Source organism: Ptychodera flava, chromosome 13 (genome assembly GCF_041260155.1).
Source record: "Ptychodera flava strain L36383 chromosome 13, AS_Pfla_20210202, whole genome shotgun sequence".
Classification (NCBI taxonomy): Eukaryota; Metazoa; Hemichordata; class Enteropneusta; family Ptychoderidae; genus Ptychodera; species Ptychodera flava.
The window spans coordinates 37,548,386-37,558,481 of NC_091940.1; positions in this window are offsets into that span (position 1 = coordinate 37,548,386).

Sequence of the window (10,096 nt, forward strand, 5' to 3'; positions counted from 1 at the left end):
CAGCATCGGATGCACGTACTATGTATTTGTAAGCTTGCAAAAGGTCAATAAACTGTGCAGAAGTTATGTATGAATCGATGTAAAATTAAGGGAATAAATGACGACACTCGATCATTTTTCCATGTAGTCGTGGTGTATACGGATGTAGCATGTGTCACTTTCTTTCAGGATTGCAGAACAAACCGATGCTCACTACACTGTGAGATTATTTATTTGTGACAGAATTTCGTTTTGCTTGAAATAAATGATTTAGGGTGTGTCATTTGATTTGCGTATGTGCTCAACACACCTACTATCACTGTGGAGGGCTTTAAGTTGCAGTCAAATATGATAAAGTTTTGACGTTTGTCAACTTCGATTGGAGACAACTGTATTTTTCCAAAGAAATAAAACAAATTCTCGTTGCGTCTCTGAATTTCACAGCGCTATATAATACCAAATGTGATGGTATCATTACAAGTGACAGAGTAAATTACAATCCTTTAAAAATTGATGTGTACTTCAACACCAAACCCAGCTATTATGTGGCTGTGAGTCAGGCTGTGTTGACATCGTGGACTGCATTGGCAACACCACAGGAAACTTAATTATCTTGTTTTTGTTTATGTTGCTATCTACTAATTTCATAAAAAAACACGGAAAACTTAGTTATCTGGTTTTCGTTGTTTACGTTGTTATTTACTAACAAAAGTGAAATATATCAATTTGTTGTTTCTGTTGTTTCAATCATGTTGATATCGTTGTAGATACATGGTGTAAAGGAACAACGAAATAATCCGGCTGCCATAGTTGTAAGGCTGCGTTCACAAAAAAGCGGTTAGGGTGGGGGTGGCCTGGAGGAATTCAGGGGGATTCGAAAATTTTGGGGTTAGTAGAGGGGGACTTGAAAATTTTACTCTGCCTGTAGGAAGTGACTTGAAAATTTTTGGTTCCCTTTTATGTTTTACATTTTCCAATTCCAAGTTTTTGTAGGTAATTCAATGAAAAATGAATACCATTTTTATGTCATCCAATTGTTGTAATGTTAGTAATAATTTAACAAAATCTAGAACCACTTTGTCACCACTTTTCGAAAAAATCTAAACATGTGTGATTTGTCGTAAAAAACAAACTTGAGCCTAGTAACAGGGCAGAAGCTGCAACTGTTGATGATTTTTGCAATATTTCTATACAATATATCAACTACAGTTTCTTGCTGTCTCCCTACAGCATGCTCAAACACACAATATTCAGTTTGTCGACAAAGCCTGTATATATAAATACATGTATTAAGGGACCGTTCAGTTTTTACGGCCGGGGGGGGGGGGCGGCAAAATCCAGGGGGGTCATCCTAATTTTGGAATCCGCGAAGGGGGGGGTCATCACTGGTAGGAAAGGGGGGGTCACCACATTTTCAAAAAATTAATACCTACAATAATTTTCACTTCATGCAATGGCCATGATCAACCATCTTTACCGGCGGGCCGCCTTAGGCGGCCCACTACGACAAATAGACTTTATGTAATAACCCCTGACCATCTTAATGGCCGGACGCCTTCAGCGGCCCCTGTCCAGTACAGTTTACTTTATGCAATGGCCATGATCGACCCTCTTTACCGGCGGGTCACCTTTGGTGGCCCACTAGAATAAAGTTGACTTTACGTAATGGCCCATGACCCTCTTAACCGGAGGGCTGCCTTTGGCGAACCACTCAAATAAAGTTTACTTTATACAATGTCCATGGATATAAGTTGTCTATGGAAATGAAGTTAAAAATTGCCTTACAGTCGTCCTAATTAACAGACTTTTGCATGGATGTGGCTGAGAAGTTTGTGCACTGGCATATCTGCTACACGAGTAAAGTGCGCCGTGTACCGTAGTTCAAATCCAAACCGTGTTGATAAATTTGACATATGGGTTTTTGTTATTTTTCAGCCGGGGGGGGGGGGGGGTCATCAAATTTTTTTGTCTGACAAAGGGGGGGGTCATCTTTTTTTCAAGAAAAATGCAGGGGGTCTATATTTTTTTTGAACACCGGCGACAAGATTTTGCCGCCCCCCAGGCTGTAAAAACTGAACGGTCCCTAAGTGATAATTTAATTAGAGTCCAGACTGACAGTCAGTTGTCAGTGATACAAATGCATGGTTCACATACGCACGCTGTGATAGCACGATGAATACTGGACAGTTCAACATGCTGTAGGGAGTAGAAAAAGAACGCAGTCATAGAAACTGAACAAAAATATTGTCAAAATCATCAAAGTTAATACAGCTGCTGCCTACGGGCAGTGTCACCACCGCCCTGCTACTGCAGTGTCACTGTCACTGCATACCTGAGTAGTGACAGAGCTCTGACTCTGATGTACATGGTAGTTGAAGAAGAGTTTGGGCCAAATGACGCTCATGACAGTGCATGACAGTGAAACATAGTTGTACACAAGATCAGGCCTTAGAGCAACACATGGAAGACCTGGAGACTTGAAAAGATATCGGGAATTTTGAATTCTGGCATGTGAGAATAATCAAATATTAAAGGAAAAAGATGGCGTCACCTTGCTTGATTTCTAAATTTGCAAATTCTCGTCAAAAATAATACAAAAATAAAACTTCGAACAGTAAAGACTAAATGAAAAAATATGTGACTAATTATTTATTTTTTAACCAAATTTACCATTATTACACCCAACATTTCAGAGATTGAAATATTTATTTGATGGAATATTGTAACCTTCGAGTATTGTCAATTTTTAGTAGCATCTAATTCATGTATGTCTTGTATTTTTGAAACAAATTCTTGGTAGGTCACTATGCTCAGTTTTTTAAAATATGGCAATTAGCCAGAATTCACAATTTGCCTACTTTCTCATGATCGTCATTTTGTGTGCTCTTCAGCAGGAGCAATTGACCTGGCCAGAGTTGGATTAACTCAAGTTGGCTTAGACTGATAAATCCAAAAAAGTTCACTGATGCGTTTAAAAATGAATCAATTTAAGAACTTGCCTTAGGAATATGACTATACAAAGTGCTAATAACAGGTAGTCTTGAACACCTGCGAGCGGAACGGCGCAATACGTGTTTATTTTTTCTGCGTGCACATCCTTTACAAATATGCGGGCTTGTGATAGTTGGGGGGACTTGAAAAATTTTGATCATATAGAGGGGGCATTTGAAATTTTTTTAGAGTATTGAGGGGGTCTGAAAAAAATAAGATTTCAATCACGATTTCACAAGCCCCCCCCCCCCCCTCCCTAGCCTAGTCTACCAAGCAGGTATTGAGCACCGAACAGGACACTACCTCCTATATATTTTACCTAGGGATACACTTTGAAGCTGGGCCACGCGTCCCATCTTCTTGCTCACACATCAAAATCTCAAAGGCCAAAAATTCACGACCTGTTGACAACCGCTCGATTGAAAAGTAGTTGGCAATGTGCAGCGTTTCGGAAGACTACAGCTTATAGGTTGGTTTAATTTAATTTTCAGTATTGAATAATTTCGAAACAGCCAATCTACTACAAAATAGCCTTAGTTTTAGACTATTTAAGTCGCAGTAAATAATGAAAAATTATTAATCACGTATAATTATACCTTCCGAGCTAAAAGTGGTGTGCAGAGAACCAGCAACAACATGTACATCTGAGCTAATTTGGGCTTTACTTCAACTGTCATCGTGTAAACCTATGAGAAAATTGCGATTTTCTCGTCTTATTAGGGTATTTTAACCCACTTCGAACAGAGACCCGCTTTTTTGGTTGACTACGTTCATCACTTGACTTTTAGACGATTATTTTTCATTGTTAGTAAAACCGCTCTTGACAGGAACCAAACGGAGTCACAAGTGATCGAAAAGATTACAGCTGTTTTACAGTGACGTTGCAAAGCTTTTTCAAACAATATTTCTTATTAAAGGTGACATGAATACCCTTTCATAATATATGGGGTTTTTTTTGAAAAAAAGAGAGATTCCAACGTTTTGTATTACTCAAAGAATGAAAGGGGTACATATTTGGGGTAGAAAACGTCAACTTTGGTATTAATGATAAAATTAATGTAAGTAAAAAATTGATACTTTTTATGAAAAATATCACCTGATTTGACACTGCAGCATATGTTGGAAAAAACCTACTTGTTTAGCATTATCTATTCTCATCATTAAGTGGCAAGGTTAGGACAGACATTCAAAAAAGTGATTACAATCATGATAAGCAAAATTGAAATGACTCTCATTCAAAATATAAGAACTTTATTGCCAAACAAATATGTCGTTTTGTTATGTAATATTGAAAGAAGATAATGTGAAAATTTCACAAAATTTGACCTAGCCAGAGTGGAGTTAAATTTTCGAAATGTTGAAAATGGGAGAAAAAAGCCAGGAAATCGGGTGATATGCATAGATTTTCATAAATTACCTTTTTTCCTCACCCAACTTACGACTGCTTGTCATCTAAAGGGCGAAACCAACCAACATTTTAATCTTGTATTAACAAATTAATGAAAATCGAATGAATCACCACTCAAGCAGATCGAAGGAACTCTGGGAACATGGAAAAAGAGATCCCTGACACTCATGGGCAAAGTTCAGATTTTGAAAACCTTCGCCCTATCACAACTTAATTACGTCATGAGAATGACCACAATAACACCTGAAATTCTTAAGAGATTTGAACAGCTTATTTTCAATTTCCTCTGGAATGGGAAAGATAGAATAACCAGAAAGGTAATGGTCAGACGGGTCTCAGAGGGGGGCTTAAAGGCCCCGATGTGAAAACTACACACAAGCTTATGCGTATAAACCTTATTCAAAAGGTATCTAGATGAAACATAGAGAACCCCTGGAAACTCTTTCTAGACCATCGCCTAAAATCTGTGGGTGAAAGTACCTATTCAAGTGTAACTTCGATATTAACTCACTCAGCCTGCGCCTACCGAGATTCTACCAAGAAATGCTTGAATCCTGGTCGGTCTGCAATGTTGCGGTCAATGACTCTGAGATTGATACTACTTGTCAAACAATTTGGAACAACAGAAATGTTCTAATTGGAGGGAATTCTGTCTATAATCCAAAGCTAAGACAGAAAGGGTTTGAATTAATATTTGATTTACTTACCGAGGAGGGGTATCTATCATGGGATAAGTTAGCCAACAAAAACCTCCAAGGGAACGAAGTTCTCCTTCTTTATGGAGCAATCACATGTCTCAGAGTTAAGTGGCCAAAACCATTGCTGGTTGAGCCAGTGTTTAAAGATGAATACGAATATGTGTTTTTTAATTGTAACTTTCGACCCTCCCACAAAGTTACCAGGGAGAGCATCAGAAACGCCATTTACAGTAAAGAGGAATTAAGTCCAATTAATGAACGCTATTATGAAAGAGAATATGACTTTACTGGACCATGGTCTCCCATATATAGTCTACCATTTAAGGTAGCCATAGACACAAAAACACGTGAATTCCAGTTCAAACTTCTTCATCATATTCTGTACACAAACTACGATCTATCTAGAAGAGGCATGGACCAATCACCGCTCTGTTCATTCTGCCAAAACAGCAACGAGACACTAGATCATCTTTTCTACACCTGTAAATTCACTGAGACCTTCTGGAACGAGTTTCACACATTTTTCGAGGAATCTCCCAATTTGTTCACTAGATATAACCTAAATGAAGTGCTCTTTGGTGTTGACGGTTACTCTGACATTCATAATCACTTGCTACTGTTAGCCAAAAGACACATCTATGCCATGAAAATGAAACAGAGTAAACCACACTTTGCAGCTTTTATGTTGCAAGTGAAATTCAACTACCATCTAGAGTACGAAATAGCTCTGGAAAAAGACAAATTAGAGAGACATTGCAGCAAATGGATTTCAATTTTACACAAAATTGTAGATAACTAAGCACTGTACTTCATTTTAATTTAAGTTACTGTTACTAAAGAAAATGTTACCAATAAAACAACTTAAATACAAAAAAATCGAATGAATCTTTGCGAAATAGTGATTTTGAGCAGAATACGCTGTGTTAAGGTAGAATGCGCCTCGGACACAGGTACTAGTACTTTGACTCTCGAACTTTTACAATTGATTTCTGATATACCACTTGTGGGGGTTCATTTTAAAGCTCTTGATGTAAGAAAACTTTTTAACCGGCTTAGTTTTTCGAAGATCGAAAAAAATATTTTTCTCCATAAAATTAATATAGGGATGGCAGCCATTTTGAATTTCAAATATTAAATCATGGGTGATTTGTTTCTCTACTACAAAATTTTGCAGTTTCGATGTAAAATTAAATTACTAAAACCCACCAGAAAACAACAATATTGTGAAAAACTGAATAACGCTATATAATCTTATGCTTGTAAACACAAATCTTAAGTCGTTGACATGAAAGTAGACAGCAGGATTTTAGGATCGTTGCAGGTTCGACAATTTAGCGAACTAAAATATATTTCTGATTATCACGCCAAAGTCTCAACAATACTGTAGCTGTAGTAACGTACGTAGTTCCAGGTTTTTCAAGCTGAGAGGATACAGGACACAGTTTTATTGAGGATGAAAAGCCCATAAACAGCGCCCCCATTCATTCAAAAACCAGTTCACGATCACACGAGGCTGAAGTTGAGACTCGTTTCCGGATTCGCTTTCTGCAAAATGAGCTCTCTCAGGTCGAACTCGCAGAAATTTTCCAAAGCAATTTGCCGAAATATCTTGCAGTAAAAAAACCCCGTCACTTGCGTATACGTTTTCGATACAAATATTGGGTTGACGGCAATTTAGCGTAATTGTCTGATGCATATATGGCAATATTGACAGCAACGTTTTTAAAAGTAATGCAGTGAAAATGAGCGCCGCGCTCACTGAAGTGGGGGGGGGGGGGGCCGCACCGGTATATGATACTATGGTTGGGTATGTTCCTTGGCAAGAAATTGGACAAGTCTTATACAGTTTACTTCGGCTGCAATTTGTGTTTATTTCATCAACTAAGAATGGCAAGGGGAAAAAAATATTTCACCTCGCATTTAAAGTTATTCTATTCGCACTACTGACTAAATGGTTATGCTATAAAACTTTTACAGAAACAGAAAACCATATTCGAGCTCAAGCTTTCTTATACTTTATTTATCTTTAGAATATTTTACTCACATCGGGTCTCTTTGATCAATTTTGCATCATAAGCTGGACATGCGCTTGCCACGTATAATAATGCCTTTGGCCATGTCACAGGTGTTGAGAATATACCGTACACTATAAACAAGGTTCGGCCTTCGGCCTCATACACTTCGATCCCGGGCCTTCGATCGACTATCCAAGCAACGCTGCAAGTACCTGTGGGCTATGTCATGTAAAATATATTGTTTGTTGAATCTTTCTGTTTATGACGTATCCTTGAGAAAATTGACTGGTAAAGTAATAAAACTGACTAAACTTGACATTGTGTCCTTGCAAGAAAACAGAAGCAGCAATTCAAATATGAACTTAATCATGAACTATTAAATTTGTCGAAGAATTTATAATGTGAAATTGAATGTCTCTTCAAATACAAATTATTATACAAACCTTCAATGAATCCAATTATTGTAATGACCGTTAAGGAACAAAAATAACAGAATCACATAAAAAAAACAAAAAAACAAACAACAAACAAACAAAAAAAAACAAACAAAACTTTCAGCGCAGAATAATTTGTGGTTGATTTCACCATATTTCCTAAAACAAATTTTAGATTGGGATGGTTTAGTTGGTAATTCCGACGAAAAATCTACTAGGGTATGACTCCAGGGGCATGACTCTGTAGTATAGTATATGTATCAAAGTGTCATAGACAGACCTAACGTTTGAACTCTAGAGGGCGAAAACTTGATCAAAGTTATGAATATTTTTAATACAATATTATAGTTATGGACAGCAGATTCCTGCTATCAATTTGATTACCTTCTGGTTGTTTCAAAATTTATGACCTGAAAATACTCCTCGTCAAAGTTCTTTGTCAATTGAATCGTTCGACAGAAGAAAAGTTACAAATACATATTCTAATTCATTCAAATCCGAAGCTGAATCCGAAACTTGGCTTACCTTCCCTTCGTGCAGACGTTGACCTGCGACTTTGACCTGAGAATAAGGTTTACGCTTTGTAGTTTGTAGTGATCACTGAAACAAACTTTTATTTCGTTCTCCTATCATCTGATCATGTCGGATTTCTGATTTCATCTTTCAGTTGTGATAGAACTGAGACGCGAGAAGAGTGGAAGAACGGACATTACGACTCGAGAATACATCACAAGCATTGAAAATGGGCAAGCAAGGATTTTCAAACACCGAACGTCACATCAGCATAGCGATTTCTGATTTCGCCCTTGCAGCATCGGCTTTCAACGCAGCGTTTGTCGTTTTCGGAACTTGCAAACTTGGTGCTTTTGGTTTTGCAGTTATCGGGAGTGCCGCGACGCTTGGGGTCTTGAGATTTGCCTCCGCTGCTCCGTCAGACCAGTTGATTGCGTTACACGGTTTATTCTCATGGTTGCCGGCACGAACTCGGCTGAAGCTAGCAGCCAAAACCTAGCAGCCAAAACTATGGTGTGGAAGCTAGCAGCCAAAACTTGCAAGTCACTTACCTCCTATATTTTGAAGTCAAGTGGACATCAATCTAACATACAAGGTTCTTTATACATGTATCAACACAAACACATCATTTACTAATTAATTTCTTTGCATAAATTATCTCCATTCTAATTAGCACCTGGTATCCCAGCTAGCCTATGGCTATAAAGCACAATGCATTGTCTGCTGGAATGAAAGAAAGAGTGTGCACCCCCATTACACCTAGCATGTCTTACACATATACATCCATACTAACAAACTACACTTGTCTCATTTCTTAATTAATTTCTTTGCATAAATTATCTCTGCTTTAATTATCACCTATATGCTAGCCTATGGCCATAGAGCAGAATGCATTGTCTCCTGGAGTCAAAGAAAGAGTGTGCACCCATTACACCTAGCATGTCTTACTCATACATCCATACTAACAAACTTCACTGCTCTCATTTCTTAATCAATTTCTTTGCATAAATTATCTCCAATTAATTAACATATATTATGCTTAAACCTATGGCCATAGAGCAGAATATAGTGTCTGCCTGAATGAAAGAAAGAGTGTGCACCCATTACACCTAGCATGTCTTACACATATACATCCATACTAACAAACTTCACTGCTCTTATTTCTTAATTAATTTCTTTGCATAAATTATCTCCAATTAATTAACATATACATGCCAACCTATGGCTATAGAGCACAATGCATTGTCTACTGGAATGAAAGAAAGAGTGTGCACCCATTTCACCTAGGCTGTCTTACACATATACATCCATACTAACAAACTATACTTGTCTCATTTCTTAATTAATTTCTTTGCATAAATTATCTCAGCTTTAATTATCACCTATATGCTAACCTACAGCAGAATATAGTGTCTGCCTGAATGAAAGAAAGAGTGTGCACCCATTACACCTAGCATGTCTTACTCATATACATCCATACTAACAAACTAAATTTGTCTCATTTCTTAATTAATTTCTTGCATAAATTATCTCAGCTTTAATTATCACCTATATGCAACCTATGGCCATACAGCAGAATATAGTGTCTGCCTGAATAAAGAAAGAGTGTGCACCCATTACACCTAGCATGTCTTACACATATACATCCATAAAAACAAACTTCACTGCTCTCATTTCTTAATTAATTTCTTTGCATAAATTATCTTCAATTAATTAACATATATTTGCTAACCTATGGCCATAGAGCAGAATATAGTGTCTGCCTGAATGAAAGAAAGAGTGTGCACCCATTACACCTAGCATGTCTTACACATATACATCCATACTAACAAACTTCACTGCTCTCATTTCTTAATTAATTTCTTTGCATAAATTATCTCTAATTAATTAACATATACCGGTATATGCTAACCTATGGCCATAGAGCAGAATATAGTGTCTGCCTGAATGAAAGAAAGAGTGTGCACCCATTTCACCTAGGCTGTCTTACACATATACATCCATACTAACAAACTACACTTGTCTCATTTCTTAATTAATTTCTTTGCATAAATTATC